The 20228-nt window shown below is 44.7% G+C and overlaps 1 long non-coding RNA gene across 2 annotated transcripts; it reads right to left on the bottom strand.

Annotated features, from left to right (window-relative positions):
• Window positions 1-256: 256 nt before the first annotated feature.
• On the bottom strand, window positions 257-1676 carry LOC137076203 (uncharacterized). Of its 2 annotated transcripts, none has more exons than XR_010905246.1 (3): window positions 1053-1676; window positions 778-942; window positions 257-668 (listed from the first exon to the last, which is right to left on the bottom strand). It is a non-coding gene; the product is annotated as an uncharacterized lncRNA (long non-coding RNA). The 2 variants fall into 2 exon arrangements; XR_010905247.1 differs by having other exon boundaries at window positions 778-886; window positions 1053-1278.
• Between the last annotated feature and the right edge of the window lie 18552 nt (window positions 1677-20228).

The raw sequence follows: 20228 nt of genomic DNA, 5'->3' as shown, positions 1-20228 counted from the left end.
CATGATTGGTTGGCAGATCTGTTACTATTGGTCAACCTGGGTAATAAATTAATAAATTTAAACCCCCAAATTATAATAATTTTACACACATATATATATATATATAAAATGATTTGCATATTATTTTTTAATTGTATATATTCATATTCATGTGATATGCTATTATGTTTTATATTCATGTCATTGTTATCCTATGGACTACGCTATTATAACCATCAAGGACATTCGTTTATTGAGGAAAGGAAAATATGCCAGGGACGTGCAGTTTATTCAAAGAAAGAGCTTTATTAGAACAAACACAAACACACAACCAAATGCAAAACGTTTGAGATCTGCCCACACAACAATAGGAAGCTCACGAGAAGCCCAAAATCCTACAGCACCATGAAGTCTGTTTTCCGCTTCAGAGCTGTAGGTAACTAGCGCCATTCTGTCTGTTTTAAGTCCATTTTTCAGACGTCTGTCGTGCGTTGCCCTGTTCTTTGGAATCGCCTCTAATCTCGATTGCAGCGTGGCACAGAGCTCGGCGAGCTCCTGGCTGGTCGAACAGTCCATCCAGACACCGCGCGAACGATGCCGTCTTCCTCATCAGACATCAGGTCTATGGTAGCGCACTTCCAAAGGCCCACCTCATCCTCAGCTAACACACTCTTTCTTGCTTGTAGCAGCTGTAAAAACAAACAATAAAGACAATCAGTATTGCGCGATGTACTGAGTAAAATGCACCTGAAAAATAGTCACACTGACCAAAAACGGATCTAATCTAATAAATCTTACCCTCTTTCTTCTCAATCGACTCCGAGCTGAACTCTTCACAGCTTCTGCGTGCGATGCAAGAACTGGATGTTTATACCTCCTGCGTACTGTCTCTATGTCTTACATGCAGCTGGAAAACAATTAAATGAGTGTTATGACGAAGTTGTGAAGACGGCGTGCTGCTTCCTGTAAAATGACCAGAAAAAGAAAACACTTTTATAAAACAAGGCTAATTTCAGCTTGTGCTACTTAAAAAGCTTTACTTTAGGCTACTTTAGCTTAGATAACAGTCTTACCGCAATCTTAGGACTGGTCTTCTCTTAGGCACTCGTCTTCTCTTCTTAAAGTTAGTATCTTCCACACAGTTTTTCGACTCCAAAGCAAGCAACCTATCGTCTATGGACAGCAACCTGGAGATTACTAAAGTTAACTGCTCGTTAAAATCGGCAGCAAACTGAGCAAGCTGACGAGATAGCCCACTGATTGCATTCAGCTGTTTCTTCTCGCCGGTGTTACAGATCAACTGGGGATCATGTTATCTGGGGACGGGCGCGTGCACGCAGCTAGTTTTACCTGGATTTACAGCAGATGTTAGACGAGGACAGATTCGTCACAGTGGATTTTCCACTGAACAGATTTAAAACGCTTTCCACATTATTGGTAAATGTTTGCATAATATCAGGCTCTGTGTTTTCCTCTGTCGCAGCTTTGCTGTATGTTTCAAACGCAGTTTAAGGGAATTTTTAATGTGGTTTCATTTCACAACACAGACCACGCCCACATTTTGTTACATTCTTTTCGATGAAAGTCGTATCCAATGACAATTACATTCAATAAATTACATTGTGTCGTATTAGTATCGGAATTTTCATTTTATTTTTAATAACTATTGTTTTTGTAATTTGCTTAGGGTATTTTTTAAATTATATATATATATATATATATATATATATATATATATATATATATATATATATATATATATATATATATATATATATATATATATATATATCCTAACTAAAATAACTCATAGCCTGTCATATTACCTTTCTCATATTAGCCTATTATATTCTATTATAATCTATTATATTGCCCACCCCTTGCCCACCTGCACATCCCAGCTGATATACAAGATTTGGGGGGTCATTCTGCATTTGAAAGTTTGAAAGGGTTTTAAATCTTCTAAATAAAGTAAAATGATTCAAAATCAAGTAATTTATATATGCCAAAATCAACTTTAAACATATACAATGTAATTTCCAAACAGCAAAATTGTGGCCAGTGAAAATGCTGAGTGACTAGTAACTTTGGAAAACCACTAGCCACGGTGGCCGGTGAGCAAGTTAATGTCAACCCCTGTATATATATATATATATATATATATATATATATATATATATATATATATATATATATATGTAGTGCCGTTAAAATTAATTTGCGTTAACACGTTAATTTTGACAGGCAATGATATATGATATATAAAGTTTGCTGATGTATGACGCCGCTTATTAGCAGGAGACCGCAATGATTGGTAAAAGTTGCGGTGATTGGTCAAAATTGCGAGTCGCACTGAATTCACGGGGACTTATTGCAAATGACACACAATAAATAATCTAGAATACTTTCATCAAATATATAAATTCAACCTTACGTTTAAGATTTTACAATTAGGCTATACTGAGCCTGATCTATCTAAGAGATTTTCTTAGAAGGAAGTTAATACCTTTTAAATGTCACATGGGTTAAAACTCCTGCTACCCTGATTTGCATTTGTATAGCTCACAGCATGTTCATTTACATGTTAAAGCCTCCCCTGGAGTTAAGGGAAGGGGGGTCTTGGGGGGGACAACTGCCAAGCAAGGCCCACGTCAATTTCTGACAATTCACGGCAGTTTTCGGTGTCGCCTGCAAACTGCCGTGTACAGTCGTAAACCTGATCTTCCACGACAATCTACAGTGCCGCTTACTGACGAAAATCCCACTTTTCATGCAGTGTCAACTGCTCATATTACACATATCCAGAAGAGAAAACAGCCTTATAAACTACTGTTGCTACACTAGCAAACATACAGCCTACATAAACACACTGTGTTTATACAAAACATCGTTCTAGCCACCTTTACCGGGGAACTACAGGCCCACTGTTACACTTTTCTTCATCTTTTGTAGACAAAATATCCCTCAGGGAAGCATAGAGTCCAAACATACGGCATTAAAAAGAAGAATGTTTGCCCTAAAAGGGGACTCACCCGCTGTCTTCAGTGCCTCATCGCTTCATGTAACATGCATGCTTCGGCGCACTAACCTGAGGGTGGGGCGCTTCATTCTCAAACAAGGCCGCTTTTGGAGGCGGCCGCGAAATCCCGCTATTCCCAGAGACGATGCACTGTGTGCGGGCAGAGCACACACCGGCCTGGCAGGCCGTCAGAGTCTCACATCCGCTCATCATCGGCCCGCGCGGCCTGGTGTGAAGCGCGCCCGGGGAGAGAAAAGAACATAACAGAAAAACACAGGAGGGGACACATTTACATCACTTCCGCGCCCTCGGGGGCGGAGACTCACCACCCCGCTTCCGGCGCTGGAAGCGGCTCTTCTCCCCGATGTCCCTCCTCCTGTTGCGGGTGTCCCGCCTCTTCTGCGTCCTACTCCTCCACGGAGGGGGCGCCCGAGAGGCTACGCTGCTGCGTTGGCCCAACCGATGATCCTCGGACCTCGAAGGGCCAGGGACACCCTCCTGCCTGGGCGCCGCCCCGGACCTCAGCGGAATACACGTTCTATATGCCGCTGAGCGCGCCCTCGCCTCTCTGAACTTTCCCACCACCGCCTCGACGGAGGTGCCGAAAAGCTCAGAGGGCGAGACCGGGGCATCAAGGAGAAAAGCCTTTTCTTTCCCCCCGATGTCCGCCAGGTTCAGCCACAGATGCCTCTCCGTGGCGACCATAGCCGCCATCGACCGTCCGATGGCGACTGCTGTGTGTTTGGCCGCCCGGAGAGAGAGATCCGTGGTGCGGCGCAACTCAGCCATCGCATCAGGGGGTAGGCCCTCCCCCTGATCGAGGTCCCTCAGCAGATCGGCCTGATAGGCCTGCAACACTGCCATTGTGTGCAAGGCCGCCGCCGCCTGACCCGCCGACGTGTATGCCCTGCCGTTAAGACGCGAGGTCGTCTTTAATGGTTTAGACGGCAGGGCTGGAGCTCTTAGTGTCGATGGCCGCCCGGACGCAAGATAGTTCGCGAACGTCTCATCGATGGGCGGCATCGACACATACCCTGCCTCGGCCAATCCCTCGACATCAGCGAAGTTAAACCGCTGATGCCGATGGACTCGCGCCGAGTAGGGTTTCTTCCATGCCCCCACGACCTGCTCGTGAAGGTCGGGGAGGAATGGAAGGCTCCCGGGAGCTGGGCGGCTATGGTCGGGGAGAAACCGATCGCCCAATCTGTCAGGGCGGGCGGCCTCTCCCCTGGCTCTCTGCCACGGCAGCTGAAGTCTCAGCGCCGCGCGCCCCATCACATCGTACAGCTCCCCATACACGGGGCAGGATGGCTGGGAGGATTCAGCCTCAGCTTCATTTTCCCCCTCATCCACAGCCATCCTCTGATCGACCGGAAGAGCATGGGCTGACGACGAGGAGGAGTCTCCATCCGACTCCTCCTCCGTCAGCCTGCTCTCGCGACCTGGCTGATCATCCGCGAGAACTGTACTCTCCAGACGATGAGCCAGGTCCATCTGGGAGCCCCAGGACAGACGGTGCCGCTCAGCCTCAGCTTGAGCGGGACCGCTCCCAGATGCTGGCTCTTCTTCCCTCGAGAAGAAGGCCAGGCGAGAGCGGAGCGTCCTCAACGGAAAACGCTCGCAGTTCGCGCAGGAGGCCCCCTCGAGAACCTCCCGCGCGTGCTCTTCCCCCAGGCAGAGCACACAAAGGGTGTGTGTGTCCTCAGGCGTAAGAAACCTGGGACACGGATCAGCGCACTTCCTGTACGCTCCCTTCACTTTGCGTGTGCACTTCATTCTGACTTTCCAGCGAACCAGACAAAACAGTCCCTGAAGACGAAAGGATGTTGTCATGTTGGCACGGTGCCTTTTTATACTTCCTGGTCGCACGGTGATGACATCACCAGCTGCCGACGGTCAGTAGGATTGTGATTTGATAGCGATTTCAGACACCTGTCACGCTGAAGGCGTTCCCCGTAGCGTCAGCTGACGCAGCGCGAGTTCCCTTTCGAAAGGGAACTCACATGAATAATCAATATCTAAATTAAACCTCTCTAATAAATTTTTTACTGGATATATACCATGTAAAATGTTAAATGTAACTTCTTTTACTTTACTATTATTTAATCAGTATGCTTCACAAATACACCAAGCTTTATTCCAGTTTATATTCCTTAATACACGGTTCCACAATAAACTTTTATGAGTATCTGTTTTGCCTGTTATAATATCCCTAATATGTTTATTAGTACAACTGAGTTTCAGAATGTCAATATCTCCTAAAAACATGCTGTCTTGAACATATACTGCCTCAGAAGAATCACTTCCACACGCTCTTACAAACTGTATAACTTGTTGAGGTATGGCACCAAATACAGCAGCATACTCTTTTGGTGTAACTGGAAACCCAAATGTATCCAAAAATTCACCATAAGATAATAAAATACAGTTTGAATTTAAGAGTTGTTTAACTAACACAATGTTGTTTTCATACCAATTATTATAGAAGAGAGATCTATTTTTATATTGAATGCATCTATTATTCCAAATGTGCAGTTAGTCTCCGTCGTGCATTAATTTGAGAGATGACGGATATTATGGGATGGCTGATGCAGCGCAAGAGATAGAGATAATTTGGTGTTGACTGTTAAGAAACTTTAATTAATATTGTCACATAACAAATCTGCTTCAAAATGAATTAAAAATGAAATTATAACATTAAAAAGAAAAAGTAAATTGTGTACAAATATAAAATCGTGCATATAAATAATTAGGAATCATGTTCATCAGAACAGTGCACATTTCATTTATCTAACTTTTATGTTGGTTTGTTCGTTTGTCTGTTTCTTTATAAAGGTTCTTTTTTTTTCTTTGACAAGTTTTTTGCCAGGTGGCTTTTTTAATTATATGATGTCATTGCGTTGTCTTGACGCCAGCCAATCGCTGCATTACTGATCGTGGTTTCGAGTATCGATCATCTGCCCTCTTCAGGGAACACAGGCACGAGCAGTGATCTCAGATAACTTAATCCAGATGTGAAGTTTTATTAACTAATTTCGGGAGGAGCACTAACAGATAATTAAACAACGGAGCCGTCAGCTAATCAAACCTAATTAACAAGGGGAGCACGTCAGATAATTAAACCTAATTAAACACAGGTGGAGCATGGTAAGCTAATCAATCTGATCAACGATAGGAGGTGTACTTATACTACAGATTTACCTCCTCTCGTTGACCATTTTTATTTTGGCATCCCTCCACCACCCCATCTCCTCACTTCAATTGAATAAACTCTCATTAGATGCCATCACAATCCATAAAACATTACAGTCTAGTTATAGAGTATCTTTACCACGGGGGGGGATACTCTGGGTTCGGGCAAAAATCCGAGCCCGGAGCCCTCCCCTGGACAGCACGCCAAATACGCATAATCTTTACTCTATTTAATTTGATGTAAGTGGGAACTCGTGAAATATTAATCCAATCCACAAATTCGTTTGAAGAACCAAATTAGCCAGAGACCAAATTAGCCAGAGATCAGTTATCAGGATTAAAAGATCTGGGATCTGTCAAATCATCTCGGATGTATTAAGCGAGGTACGAAGAAAGGGCACCTGGGGCCTATTGCACAACTAGGATAAGGGATTAAGCCGGGATATCTTGGTGATCTTGTCATCAGAAGCCTATTGCACAAAAGTAGAATTAAGAAATCCAGGATAAATGACTTAGCACAAAGACCAAGCCAGGATGAGCAGTCACGGATTCATCAAGCCAGGTGAAACCAATCCTGGAAGGGTGCGTGCTCACTAGAGTGCGGATTGGGCCGCATTTTTCTGTCCGAGCCCGGCCCACGTCCGACAGAGCAGTAGCCGAACCCGACCCGAGCCCGACAGGCATTAAAATATTTTCATGTTAAAATCCGACAGTTAAAATCATTTTTTTTTCCTCATATACTAATGACACGTACGTTTGTTTGTGTGGAAAGCCCGCTTTTATTAAGCAACTGTAGGAAGGCATTCTGAAATGTTTATGAGCGCATCAGCATTATGTGTCTCCGTCTTCGTCTCCGAAGCCAAATGAGGCCTGCTGCATCCCAACAGGCCCTCAGGGAGGCCCCGCGAGGCCTACTACCAGTCATCCGGTGACTGAAGCCCAGGAACACCCCACAACAAGCTCTGAAAAGCGGGGTTTCAGCAAAACCCGGAGAGGGCCAGCCTGCATATGAGTATTATCCGTCGTAGGATCGCTGTTTTTTTTTTGTTGTTGTTGTTTTTAAGCGAAAAAACCTCAATAATACTCTGTCCGAGCCCTGCGAGGCTAGACATAAATCTGTAGTTTGCGTGTCAGCCTGAACTCACCCTCCCGTCTATGAAATTCCATGAGGGGCAACGCTAACCGCTTTACCCTGGGGTGGCTAAGAGCTTCCTGTTTGTCTAGGAGAACACACTCGCCTAAAACAATGGCACATTCCCGCAAGAATGAGTGGTTGCCTCAACTACTGCTTCATCACACAGAGAGAAGGCAAAAACTGTTTACACAGCTGTACATACAATGGCGGCTATTCTCTCCTAGCAAAGCTAGCTCTAAACAGCCCACATAATGGCATCTCAGAAAATCGCCCTAGCCACCGGACAGGGGAACTACAGGGCCCTATGGTGTTCTCCACGATACCGTGATCCCCAAATCCTCGGCGGGGAGCATGAAGTCTCACACAACATCAAGAATAAATGTTTCCCTCACAAGGGGGACTTACCAGCTCGCCTCCTGCGTGCAATGATATCCACGCATAAGCTTTACTTAGAGTATGCATGCTTAGGAGCTCAACCGCCTGAGTGGGCGCTTCTCACAGACCAGTCAGGCGGGATCTAGAGTATCATCGTCACGGCCCCACTCCGGCCGGATGTCAGAAGCACCTGGGGAGACGATGAAGAAGAGCAGTAAATTAGATGTAACTCTTAACTCACCCACAAGGGAGGGATATTTCATCCACGCCAACCGCGTTGTGATACTATTCCTCTTCTCTGGGAGTCCGCCTCTTTGCACCCCGGCCTTAACCACGGGGAGCACTTGAGGCGATGTTGGCCCTCAGGCCCCGTAGACTGGTCCATAGACCGTGACGCCTCCCGCCTGCCTGGGACCCAGATCTCAGTGGTGTGCGGGTCCTCGGACACCACCACCAGCGCTTCTGCGACACTGGCCCTCAGGCCCTGCTATTGCTGATATAGCGCATGGCTGCGCAGCGCGTCAGGGTATTTTCCCTGATTGAGATCCCTCAGCAGGTCTTCCTAGAACACTTGCAACACAGACATGGCGTAAAAGTAGCACCAGGCCCATCCTCCAAACATCAGCGTTTACCACCCGCTGATGTCCGTGAATACACTGAATATGGGTTCTTCCATACCCTTACGATCTCAGTAAGGAGATCAGGAAGGAATGGAAAGCTCAACTGAGCCGAAGGTTTTATGGCGGGGAGAAATCGATCGTTCCGTTTAAACGAGCGATCTCTCCTTTAATGCGCCCGCATGACGGCCGCAGCCTGTATGCAGCGTGCTCATAACAGCCATCGGCTCAGCATACACGGTCAGGATGGCCGAGAAATTTATTTCCCTTCTCACCAGCTATCCCTAAGAGCATTTGTGATTAATCTAGTCAGTTGCTAGATCACCGGAGGGAAACATCCCCTCGCGGCGATCGGCGACCCCATCCGAGGAACCGTGACGTGCATCTGTGCCCAGCCTCGGCGTGAGCGGGGACCACATCACTACTCTCAGATGCAAAAACGCTCTTCCCTCAGGAAGAGCGCTAGACGAGAACAGAGCGATCTCAGATTGAAAACCCACTCACATTACACACAATCAAACAAATGACTCCATAAAAGCTTGATTGTGCATGCTGTTAATCCCAGACAGAAAATAAATGAATTTGGATTACCTTTGACTTGAAGCATTCAGACAAAAACAGTCCCTGAAGACGAAGAAGCTGGTGTCATGTTTGCAAGGCGCCCTTATATACTTCCTGATCGCATCTTGATGACATCATAGGCTGTCGGAGGTCAATAGGATTACTGTGATTCGATAGTAGTTCAGACACCTGTCACGCTGGCGGCATTCCCCATAGCGTCAGCTGACGCAGCGCGAGTTCCCTTTCGAAAGGGAACGGAGATGGCAGCAAGTCAAAATCAAATAAGAACATTCTGCAGAATGGTAAAGGCCCTGACTAATACTTAAGCACAAGCCACAATATTTTTCACTGATAAAACAGTACAGACGATGTGTGAGCAGGCACCAGTTCTGGGTACAATATATGCTTGTGCATTGCACTGCAAAAAATGCTCTTCTAGTAATTTTGTATAGTCTAAATATCTAACAAATCTTAAATCAAGAACCATTTAAAACGACATAAGATATTTTTCCTTGTTTTCTTAAAAATAAAATCAAAAATAAAGTGAGTTTTTGCATAAAACAGGCAAAATGATCTGCCAATGGGGTGAGAAATATAATCTTATTTCTGATTGAAATCTTGTTTCTTGTTTTCCGTCCCAAACAGAAATAAGGTTATTTTTCTCACCCCATTGGCAGATCATTTTGCTTGTTTTAAGCAATAACACACTTAATTTTTATTGTATTTTTAAGATAACAAGGAAAAATATCTTATGTTATTTTACTTATCTAGTAAATGCATCTTGATTTAAGATTTTTTAGATATTTGGACTGGAAAGAAGAAAAAAAAAAACTAAATAAGAAGAGCATTTTTTTCAGTGTAGCCTCCCTGCAAGCTTGTATTACACACAGTATACAGCACAAACATCATAAGAGGCCAAATCAATTTTAAAAAACTAATTGAACACCAAAAACCCAAATTCCTCTGCCACTGCAGGATATATTTAACCAAAAATTCAAGCACACATGCTAACTAAAATAATTCAACACATATTGGTCAGCAGGCCACATTGTGGAGGAAGTGCATATGTATTTTTCATTTATTGTAGTGTGCAGACATGCGGGGTGTGTTATATACAGACCTTTGAATGTGTATTTATCCTTTTGTTGTATTACATGCTTTGATTCTGTCCTTTCCATCTTATAGAGTCACTGTCAAGAGGGTAATCTAGCACTAGGAAAGCGTTCCCCCCATAGGGGCGGCCATTGCTAACCAAGCCATCACCTGCTGTTAGCATCCCATTGACTCCCATTCATTTTTGAGTCACTTTGACAGTGAATAACTTTACATCTGAGATGTTTAAAGACTCCATTTGTCCATTGTTTATTTCTCAAGAAACGTGACAATGTATAAAAGGCTCCGTTACCTTGTATCTTACACTATCGCCCCGCAGAAGCTGTTTTTGTAAAAATAGGCTAACAATTGCGTCATAACCAACGCGACTCTGTCGCACAGTTGAGAAGTTACCGTATAGACCTGAGGAGACGCTCGCAGGCAATCTTTACTGTCTATGAGGCAGTCAGGGGGACGAGGAGACATAAAGTCTGATAAAGTCAAGGGGGAAGAATGAGAAGAAGCCCATAGTGAGCCAAAAGCAACGGGAGAAAATATTTAAACAACGTGATTCAGCTTTCACTTTCCACAACTACTAGAAGACCTCAATTGTCAGACAGGAGGCTCACGTCACATCTACGTCGTCAAGCTCAGTCTTAGCCGGCGCAGTTCGCTCATCCATCGGGAAGTGAGTGCCCCTAGGTTGACTTCATTATTTCGCCGTTGACGTCAATGGGGTCGCTCTGTCCATTTCTTTTACTGTCTATGGTCACTGTGTGACTTCAGTTTCAAAAGGAGAGGATGGTTTACCTGATTTTTTTTTAATCCTTATTCAATAAAGAAACATAATGTTACACTTTGTGTTTTTATATTTATATGGAATGTGTATTTTATATGCCAAATTATTAGGGCCACACTGAAGGAAAAAGTCATACATTTATGAGGCTGGTTCTTTCTGTGGAAAAGATGCATATTCTTTTTGAAGTCCTGATAAAAAATTCAGGTCTCCAATTGAACATTTTCTAGTGACTGATCACATATACATTTTTCAGTTGACCAAACTGAATTTCTGTGAATTGATGCAATTTAACAGAAATGTAATTAATAAATTATATATATATATATATATATATATATATATATATATATATATATATATATATATATATATATATATATATATATATATATATATATATATATATATGCTAACGTGTATGTATATACACGTTATTACAGGCTCTAGGCCCAACAATAAGACATACAACATAAAGAAAGAAAAAAAATAGATGTGATCAGTCACTAGAAAATGTTCAATTTTTACATTATATGTCAATGTGATGCTGATGTGCCAAAAGATTAAGTATGTCCTTGTTTGTGAAACCATACTAAACAATTCCATGAAATGCCTCACAACTGTCCTCCTCTAAAACAACGGGTTACAATATTATGACTTCATTCTCAAAGTCTGTGAATTTTCTTTTTTTCCCTCTGTGGCCCTAATATTCTATCATTTTTATATATAGCCTTATAGTCTATGGGAAACTGTAAATTATCTAATAATAGCAACATCATCTGAAAATCATCATTTATCCAAAAATGATTGAAATTAATGATCAGAAACTTTTCAATAAAGACTGGGTCTAGTTATTTGCGATAATGTACAGTGGGCAGTGGAATAACGTACTCGGTTACTTTCGTAACCTCGGTTCCCTGAGAGAGAGGAACGAGAATTGCGTATGGGGAAAAACTCCTTTTCTCGAGAATATGAAGCAAAACTTTATTAATAAAGGTATCCATGTAAAGCGCAGTGCAGCTGCACGGCCATAGCCCAGCGTGAGGAGCGCTCTGGAGAAAAGCGAGCACTTCTGCCGTTTCGCATAAACATGCGCCGATACTTCGCACGGCACACCAGTTAGAAAACATAGACCACTTCAGAGTATAGAGCCGCCTGGTCGCGGGGGCTCTAGCTTCCGAAATAGTGTTCATAACTGTCAGAGAGGTTTCCCGATACCAGTTGATGGGCCATATGTGGAGGGCCCATAGCTCGGGACTGGGATACCAGATCTTTCCCTTCGCCTGCATGAGGAGGTCTTTCCTCAGCGGAATGGGCCATGGGGCTGTGTCTGACAGCTGGATCAGATAGGAGAACCACGTTCGGTTCCTCCAGAGCGGGGCTATCAAAAGCACCGTGGATACTGTCTCCCTGATTTTCTTGATGGTTTGCGGCAGCATCGCGATCGGGGGGAAAGCATATAGTGGGAGACTGTGCCAAACATGAGCCAGGGCGTCCCTGCGTTTGGAGAAAAATATTGGGCAGTGAGGGTTGTCTTCTGAGGTGAAGAGATCCACCTTCGCTCTGCCGAAGGTGTTCCAAATTAAGAGAACCGTTTGCGGGTGAAGAGACCATTCCCCTGGGGCAATGGGTCCCCTGGATAACATATCCGGACCCAGATTCAGAATACCTGGCACGTGAGCCGCCCTCAGGGAGCTCAGGTTGTGCTCTGCCCATAAAAGGAGATGCTTCGCCATGCGGTGAAGAGAATGTGATCTCAGGGCCAGAGGTGTCAAAAGTACTGGCATTCATTACTCAAGTGGAAGTATAGATACTAGGGTTTAAAAATACTTCTGTAGAAGTTGAAGTATCAACTCAAGCTTTTTACTTAAGTAAAAGTGTAAAAGTACTGGTTTTCAAAACTACTTAAAGTATAAAAGTAAAAGTAATGTAAGGAAAAAAATGCCATTAAAGACAAAAGCTTAGGCCACACCACAGGGGCCTATAGTGCACTACCCCACCTCCTCAAAAAAACATTTTTCTTAAGGCCATAATGACTATAATTTTATATTCAAATGTTAATGCTGAAAAATTTGGGATGCACTGGCTACCTGTTTCAGCCACATATACCCATTGAAAATTAATGCATTTTAGTACAATGGACATATACCATATGTGTACTGCTGAGCATGTTTCCTGAAGCGGAAGATATGATGGCTAGTTGCCTATAAGTTATGAATAACCTTTATCGGAATGTAAATGTAGGCTACATGTGTGATCAGTGTTGCCAGATTGAGTCGACGATTGAGAGCCCTACGGACCCTGACTTTTACACCCCTAACCTCATACCCACTGTCGGCCGCTGACTGCTTGGTTGTCACTTTAAAAAAAATTAACAAACAAACAAATTATCCAAACATTTTTCTAAATTAACTTTATTAAAGAAACTAAACGAAATATAACTATTGGACATTACAAACAAAGCTGAACTATTTCAATGACTGCAGGAGTGTGTCATAAGAAGGATTGTGCAGGGCTCAAAGCAGTGGCGCCTCCAGAAATGTTTCATAGGGGTGGCCAGATGGGGCCACTTAAAATCTTGGGGTGGTACACCAAAACTAGAAACCATAATTTCAGAATTTCATTCTACTGGTGTAGTAAACCGGCCTGTAGCACGTCACGACACATAATTCCGCGTCGTCTTTTACTAAAAAATATTTTTTGACTTATTTACTTACCAGTAGTCTACGTCTTCTAACGTTAACTTCTTTTGAAATTGTTGACTGACGGGCATGAGCTGACCTGTTGCTGTCTGAGCGCGCAAAGTTTATTAATAAGTCTATTAATTTATGAGGCTCTTCAGTTCAAATTATCCAGTACCAAAATAATAATACTCTTTATTTTCCAAGTTCATAAATGATTTTCAAAATGGATTTGGAAAAAAAAAAACATACACACAAAATTACTTATTTTAAATATAAAATATATAAAAGTCTTGGGCATGTCAAAGATTAGTAACAACTTTAGCTTTGATGCATTGTTAGTTTTTATGCAGCATCAGATTTATCCTCCCTCATTTACAGTTCGTGGCTGTTTTTGCCCCATTGACTTCCATTATAGCCACGTTTTTTGATTGGAAAGCAATGACACCATATAATTATGCATTTTTGATTGTTGGTGGTTTTCCCAGTTGGGAAGAGGTAAAATGTGTAATTTTTACAGTTGATAACCAGGTGGCACCATTAACCCTTTAGATAGGCCTGTGCTGAAGAAAAAAAGAAGAAGCTTAGTTTCTGGCATTTGTATAGAATAACTGCATATAAATGAGGGATTAAAACAATGTAAATCTGATGCTGCACACAAACTAACAATGCATCAGAGCCAGTGTTGGTACTAATCTTTGACGTACAAGACTGTGATAAAAGGTCAAAAAATATCCAGTCCACAATCACTTTTTATATTGAAAATAAGTTATTTTGTGTGTATGTTTTTTTTTTCCAAATCAGTTTTGAATCCGTTTTTGAAAATAATTTATGAACTTGACAATTAAAGAGTGATAAGAGTGACAATGAAACAATGACAGCAGCTCAACAATAAACATGGAATCATGTATGTAAACTTGCAACAGAACACATTTTAAATTATTTTACTTTTGATTATTTTATTTATTTCTGAAGAACTCTTTAGTAGCCTGTATTGGTGTACTTTAAAGGAATAGTTCACCCAAAAATGAAATTTCTGTCATCATTTACTCTCCCTCATGATGTTCCTGTATGAGTTTCTTTGGTCTGTTGAACATAAAATAATATATTTTGAAGAACGTTTGTAACCAAATATTTGCTTTGGGGGCAACATTGACTTCCATGGTAGGAATGTGTCTTCATATGTGTTCTACATAAAGAAAAGCATACAGGTTTGGAACAACTTGAGGGTCAGGAAATTATGACAGATTTTTCATTTTTGGGTGCACTGTCTCTTTAAGCAGTCATTCTGAACCAGTAACCACTTTACTGACAAATCTGAAATTCAAAAATGTTTAATCCTCTTTATTAATTTACTATTATGACTATATTATTATGTAATTATTTGTCTCATTTTAATCTAAATATTTTTTAAATATCAAACTGCTAAATGATAAATTGATAACATTAATAGGCTATAATCTATTAAATTAACCGTTCTAATGTCTAGAAAAAATAAATCTGCCAAGCTCTGATAAAGTATGGAATATTATATTATATTATATTATCCATTAAAAAAACAATAGGCCTACCTTTAGTTCACGGATGTGTCTGTCATCGCATGCTTTAAGTCAGACAGTCTGAGACACTGAAATGCTTCTCTGCAAAGGGTGCAGTTTGTCTTAGGTTCATCTGAAGTTACTGGACAGCCCTATATCTGGAAATCCTCTTGCGTTCAAACTGTGGACGCGAGCTCACGCGAGCTCGACATGTTTTTTAAAAACCGCGCAGGTTTCCAGCGCATGTTCTCGAGACTCCGTCGCTATGGCAGCAAAGCCCGCTAAAATGCAATCTTGTGCATCCCGTAATGGTTTGATACAGGACGCGTCATTTTGCTTATTTTAAAAATTGATTGGACTAGTACCTAGCGTCCCCCCCAAACCTACGCCGGGCAAAATAATGTGATGATATTTTATTGAAGAAGCCACTTTAAGTGCAAACAGTGCCCAATATAAGATATCAGAAAAAGCACATAATTAACAGGCATTTCACATTAAAACACACCACTGCCAAATTGCGTAATTCATTGATATACTGTACAATAATCCGCCGAAGGATTATAGTCTTCGAGTCACAGGTGTAATCCACGTTTGAGAGTTGGTTCACTCTACCACTCCTTACTGTAGAAACGGCTTGTGTATATATATACTGTATGCATGCCACTTTAGCATAGCAATCACTTGAATATACATCTACAACGAGTTATCGCGCTAAAAACCTGGCTGTCATGAATGAGCGCGTCTGCCTGCGGATCGCTGATTGACTGAAAGTGCGAGCTCGTCGGCTGGAACCCACCCAATCTGGCAACACCGTGTGTGATTTGTGCTTTGAGTCATGTGCAGGCGCGATGTAACCAATAGGGTGTTGGAATGGTATATGTTTACACTTCTCATCCAACCACGATCAAATTCACACTATCCGGATGACGCGATTTATCTGCATAGTTTTTTTTTTAAAACAAGATGAAATGAAAGAGGAGTAACGAGGCTATTTTTAAAAAGTAAGGAGTAGAAAGTACAGATAATTGCTTGAAAATGTAAGGAGTAGAAGTATAAAGTAGGCAGAAAAATAATTACTCCAGTAAAGTATAGATACCCAAAATTTCTACTTAAGTAAGGTAACGAAGTATTTGTACTTCGTTACTTGACACCTCTGCTCAGGGCGCCCTGGCGATTTATATACGCTACCACCGACATGTTGTCTGTACGAACCAAGACGTGGTGGTTCTTTATGTGTGGAAGGAAAGTTCTCAGCGATAAGGCGACCGCTTTCATCTCCAGACAGTTTATGTGCAGCCGTTTCTCTGGTTCTGTCCACAGGCCAGAGATCGGCTTGCCCTCGTGTAGGGCGCCCCACCCTCGAGTGGAGGCATCTGTCGAGACCACTTTCAACTTCGTAACCGTGCCCATAAGCACGCCCCTCCGATACCACTCTGTCCCTGTCCAAGGAGCCAAAGCTTTGATACAGCTGTGGTTCACTTTGAAGGGAAGACAGCCACATTTCCATGCATAAGGCGGGACACGGGTGTTTAGCCAACGCTGGAGGGGACGCATGTGTAAAAGTCCCAGACCGAGCACTGACGATGCCGAGGCCATAAGGCCGAGCATCCTCTGAAAATGTTTCAGGGGGACACAAGTCCCGGCTTTGAATGAAGCCGCCATGTTCTGAACAGATTTCATGAGTCTTGAGTCTATAATTATGCCCAGAAAAGATATCTTTTGAGTGGGGGACAGCGAGCTCTTGGCGATATTGATCCTGAGACCAAAACAGTCTAAGTGGTTGAGGAGCCAGGATCTGTGTGTTAGTAGTTGTGCTCGAGACTGTGCTATCACTAGCCAGTCGTCGAGGTAATTGAGTACCCGCATCCCTTTCAGCCTGAGCAGGGCTAATGCCGCGTCCATACATTTCGTAAACGTGCGGGGCGCCAGGGATAACCCGAATGGCAGGACCGTGTACTGATAAGCCTGCCCCTCGAAGGCAAATCTTAAGAATGGCCTGTGGTGGGGGGCTACGTGAAAGTGCGCATCTTTCAGATCTACCGTGAAAAACCAGTCCCGGGGCGAATGTGCGCAAGGATCCGTTTCACCGTCAGCATTTTGAAAGAGCGAGACATTAGAGCTTTGTTCAAATGCCTTAGATCTAGGATGGGCCTGAGCTCTCCGTCCTTCTTTGGAATGAGAAAGTATTGGCTGTAGAAGCCCGACTCGCTTCGGGATGGGGGAACGGGCTCCACTGCACCCTTCTCTAACAGTTTCGAAATCTCGGTGCGAAGCACGTGACTGATGCTGCTTTTCACCGAGGTCTCGACCACAGTGCGAAAGCGCAGGGGCCTGCGAGCGAACTGTAGCGCGTAGCCCCTTTTTACTATGTTCACAACCCAATTTGATACACCGGGCATAGCTTGCCAGGCCTGAGCCCAAAGCGATAGTGGTTAGAGCTGGCGCGGATAAGGGTCGCCTACTAGAGGGAACTCGGTAGCGCTGCCATTTTGTGCTTGTGACATAGAGGGGGTAATGCTTATGTGTGGTGGCGTGCACTGTGGAGTGGGCGCCGGGACATTTATAGCATGGGTGGGAGGGGTATATGAGTGTAGGAGTGCGGACTGATAAGTGGGCACATTTACTACAGAGAAAATGCTCTTTTTGAGATTTATTTGGGTCGCCATGATAACGGCGTTTGTGTGCAGGCGAGTGCGTTTGACAACGGGCTCGTTGGCTGTGAAATTGAGGTCAGCAGTCACCTGGGTGCAGGGAACTGGGAGACCGGGAGGGAGAGATAGGGGTCCGGCCGAGGCGAGACCGGATCATCTCCTCTTTCTCCTTGCGGCTAGGACGGCTTCGGAAACTCGGGGTTCAACACAAGCTTGGGTCGAGGTCCCAGGCGTTCAGGCTGCCTGCTGTGGTTCGTGGAGCGGGAGCGTTGGCACGTTCCAGGAGAGGAGCGAGGCAGAGAAGGTGGCGCAGCCGGCTTAGCGGGTTGAGAGGGCGGAGGTCTACCTTGAGGGTGTCCCCGGCCTGAAGAAGAGCTGGAGCGCTTGGGCAGGAAGTGCCTCATAGCCTGAGAAGACTTTTGCACTTCGGTGAAACGCTCCGCGAAGCCCACGACTGACGGACCGAAGAGACCGGCAGTAGAGATGGGGGCGTCCAAGAAGGAGGCTTTAGCCGCGTCCTTCATCTCGGTCAAATTCAGCCAAATGTGCCTCTCTAAGACCATCAGGTTAGCCATATTCTTTCCAATGGCTTGCACGGTGGCCTTAGTAGCACAAAGGGCCAAGTCCGTCGTGCTGCGAAGGTCCTTCAAAGCTTCGGAGTCGGGGACAGACTCGTCCAGAGAGCGGCCTGGAACACCTGAAGGACAGCCATGGTGTGAAGGGCCGTGGAAGCCTGGCCAGCGGAGGCATATGCTCGGCCGGCGAGGGCAGAGGTGGTGCGGCAGGGCCTGGAAGGGTGCTGCGCCCTGGCCTGCCATCCTCTGGAGGAGGGCGGGCAGAGGTGCGTGGCGACAGACACTTCAAGGGGAGGAAAGAGACTCGTAGCCTTTTTCCTTGGCGCCGTCGACGGTAGAGAGCGCTGGGGAAAAGGCGGACCTCGCGTGAGCAGAGTAGGGCTACTTCCCAGATTTAGTAAGCTCGTCGTATACCTCAGGGAAGAAAGGCGCAGGCTTCTGAGGAAAGGTACCACTCGTACAGTCTGCTGCGCGTTGGCTCTTCGGGCTGGGACCACTCGAGTCCGAGGTCTTCCACAGCCTTAGAGAGCACACGGATAAGTTCCGCGTCAGCATTGGTTTTGGAGCTTGTGGCGGTCTGCATCGAAGCGGGGGGCTCCGAGACAGAAACTGACCACTCGCTACCAGAAGAGAGGCTGTCCTCGCCTTCCTCTGGCGACGGGCCACCGAAGGAAACCGAACAGGCCGCTGCATGACAGGGGCGCTGTCCCTCCTGAGTGAAGGTCACCGGCGAGGGCGAGGCACGCGGGGAATCATCCGGCGTGCAGTCGCCCGACTGCTCTGGCAGCCTCTGGTCACGGAGTTTCTTACGGCGCAGCCCAGCGGGAGGAGAAGGGACCTGGTCAAAGGTTGCGAGGTGAGTCCGAAGGGTCTGCAGCGCCATCACATCACACTCTGGGCAGCCGCCCCCGGAAAGCACGAGCTGCGCGTGGTCCCGTCCAAGGCATGTCACACAGATGACGTGCGGGTCGCCGCAGAGGAGAGGAGCTCTGCATGAGCCGCAGGAAGTGCGAGGCATTTGAATCAACGCCTCGCGCTCTTTTAGAAAATAGAGAGAATAAAGGATACAGGCTCCGAATGGCGTAGCTGGAACGGCAGAGAAGGCGGAGACCGGGGGAATCCGTCGTCCTCAGCTGCAGGTTCCGCTGGTGCTTGTTCGACGGCGGTGCTTCTTCAGGAGGTCAGCGAAGGTGTCGCTGAAGGAGATAAAATCAGACACATATGGCGAATGAGGGTCTTATATAGCCTCCTGTATGCAAATATAAGCACCTTTTACGGCGGGTTTTCTGGAACGCCCCCCATTGGTTCGTTCCTCTCAGCCGCCTCACCATAGGTTCCTGCAGTTGACGCGGCCCGGCCAATCAGAGCGCTCCTCGCGCTGGGCTATGGCCGTACTGCTGCACTGCACTTTACATGGATACCTTTATTAATAAAGTTTTGCTTCATATTCTCGAGAAAAGGATTTTTTCCCCATACGCAATACGAGGAACCTCTCTCGAAAGGGAACTATTGGTTTCTGTTTGTGGTGACTGCTGACTGACAAGGGATGAGATTAAATAGATCCTGCAATTTAGCCTGGTCTGGAGCAGGCTAGCTCCACAGAATAAATCTCCATGGTAATTTATACTATAACATCCTACTGCCAACCTATCCAGCTTTAGTTATCGCAGATAAATTGAGCTAGGATCACTAAGATATCCCGGCTTAGGGTGCTTTCACATCTCATCAGTTCATTTGGTCTGAACCAAGGGCAAACAATTATACATTGTAGCATTTTTCAGCTTTTTTGGTTCCTTTTCACACCACACTGATTGCTTTGGTCCGAACCAGGCACGTGACAACATCCACATCACTCATTGGCAATGGGGTATTTCCTAAACTGCTTTTCGATTGGTCAGAATTTACGTGTGGGAAAATTCCAACAGTAGAGGCAAAGCCAGCAAACTATAATAACACTATGGAGAGACGACTGCGGGCTGGTTTTGTCCCTGGCCATAATCTACTACACTGTGTGTAT

Source organism: Pseudorasbora parva, chromosome 5, assembly GCF_024679245.1.
Source record: "Pseudorasbora parva isolate DD20220531a chromosome 5, ASM2467924v1, whole genome shotgun sequence".
NCBI lineage: Eukaryota > Metazoa > Chordata > Actinopteri > Cypriniformes > Gobionidae > Pseudorasbora > Pseudorasbora parva.
The sequence above is the reverse complement of the archived record's forward strand: the minus strand, read 5'-3'. Positions and strand labels throughout refer to the sequence as shown.